Consider the following 2388-nt stretch of genomic DNA (forward strand, 5'->3'; position numbering starts at 1 on the left):
ACCACATAAAGGGCTTTTAAAAGAAATGCCACAGTCGGGCGTCTGAGCGACACCACATAAAGGGCTTTAAAAGAAATGCCACAGTCGGGCGTCTGAGCGACACCACATAAAGGGATTTAAAAGAAATGCCACAGTCGGGCGTCTGAGCGACACCACATAAAGGGCTTTAAAAGAAATGCCACAGTCGGGCATCTGAGCGACACCACACAAAGGGCTTTAAAATAAACAATCATAGTGAATATCCTGGAGGTAGAACCATCCCAGAGATACTCGATAATAACAATAATATCACGGGGCAGTTCACAATAATAATAATCATAATTATCACAAGTCACCAGTAGTATTCCAGTTCTGGTTTAACAGTTATCACCTCCGAAGACCGACACTAAGACCGACACTTGACCCATCCCAGACTGTAATCCTTAACCATGGACACGGCTATTCGAACAGGTTTAATATCTGCAGAGGGTGTACTCTTTACCCACGAGTAACGGATTTCTTTAGTCCATCGGGGCTAATTCCGTCTACGGTCTTTTTGTTGAAAACACACCTAACTTGCACACACCAGCTTAACTCACCGGTGTCTGGAATCACCCACGACACCTGTCAAGCAAAACTCTAAGTGGGGAGGCTACAACCTCGCGTAGCATGGGATCAAATTTATACCGTGCGCTGTAAGGGGTGCCCCCCTCTCGGTCCCAACCGGAAACACCAATGCCCCCGGACCAGGTGGCCTGCCTACCTGCTACAACCGGTATCTTCCACCATGGCCTCTCTGTACGGTGTGTGCTAGAAAGAGGTTGACAACTTACTGAACCGTACTCTACTTGCTGTAGAGACGAGTGGTAGTACGAAACAAGTATGGGGGTTACTGGAGCAAGACTCGATCTACGGTCGACTCAGGAGGTTTAAGTATTTCCCTGCATGACATGCATAACAAATATATTTCAAACAACAGAATCACCGCTGATTATACCTCACTATGCCATACCGGACATGACCGTCCCGACGGAGACCGGCGACAAACTCATGCCTACCCAAGGCAGAGGTTTTCCCGGATTCCTTCCGGCATGCATGCAAGGCACATGAGGATGATTATCATCACAAGTGTGTTCATTTCCAACAGCATGGAAATCACTAATATGCACCCATGCATATGATCATATCACATGAAATAACAAGTTCTTCCAAAGTGAGGTGATGTTATAAACGTATCATCGAACACACAATAATATTATGCCGGGGTTCAGAATGCTTGCCTTCAGGTCACGGGAAGGCAGGGTGCATTTCAAACTCTTGAAATATTTCTCCTCTCTTCAAAAATCCTATTTTAGCAATATAAATGAATTAACATACAAAATAAAAACATCACAAAAAGTTGTTCTGAATTTTTTTCAAATAAATCTTAAAATAAACTAGACAATTGAGAGAGGTAGGAAAAAGAATTAATTCATTTGGAGTTATATTTAAAAAGATTTAGTCAGTCAAAGTTCTGGTCAAAATCTGTTTTTAAAATAAAAATAGAAAAGAAAACGTTTCAGACAGGAATACGTTTTTGGAGCGGAGGAAACGTACTTTGTGGTTTCACGTCTTCACTTAAGTCACGTGGTGGCGGGGCTGGGTCACTGACAGTGGGTCCAGGGGGGCCACTAGTCATGTTTGACTAGTCTCCTCCCTCTCCTCTTCCTCTGCCCGAGCAGAGGCGCGGCTCCGGCGTTCGTCGCCGGCGAATGGCGGTTCATCGCGGGTAGCTGAGGGCGGGGATGGATCCGCGGATCAGCGGAGGTCCTCCCGGTGGTCGTAGGGTCGTCAGAGGTGGAGGAAATCGCCGGCGGCGAGCTTTGCAGCGGCCGGTGGCTTCGGGAGCAAAGTGATTTTGTGGCGGCGATGGCTCCCGATCAAAATCAAGTAGGGGAAAATGCTCACGGGAGGATGTGGGGGTTCCTGGTGGAGAGATTGGAGAGGGGGAGGCTCTGGTGACGCCGGAACGGCCGGGACCGTGGCGGCGGCTGTGGTTGCCGGAGCTGGGGAAGGAGGCCTTCCTGGGTTGATTGGCGGTCACAGAAGCATTATGGGAGCACGTTGAGGCTGCCTCGCGAACGCAACGTGCTCGGATGCCTCCTTTTATAGAGAAACAAGGTTGGTTCAGTGGCGGCCGCGGATGAGCTCGTCGGCGACCGTCTTTCTGTAGCCGCAGGGCGTCGTGGCGGCGACGAGGGCTTGCGGACAAGGCTGCGGATGAGCTTGAGCTGTTCAAGGGGGCAGGTGGCGAGCCGGGGTGGCTTGGGCGGCGCCGACCGCGGCAGAGGCATGCTGTGGTCGCCGGTGTGCCGCCAAAAGTTCTGTCGGCGGCGCTGTAGGCTGCCAGGGTGGCTTGGCTGGTTCCTG

This window comes from Triticum dicoccoides, chromosome 2B (genome assembly GCF_002162155.2).
Source record: "Triticum dicoccoides isolate Atlit2015 ecotype Zavitan chromosome 2B, WEW_v2.0, whole genome shotgun sequence".
Classification (NCBI taxonomy): Eukaryota; Viridiplantae; Streptophyta; class Magnoliopsida; order Poales; family Poaceae; genus Triticum; species Triticum dicoccoides.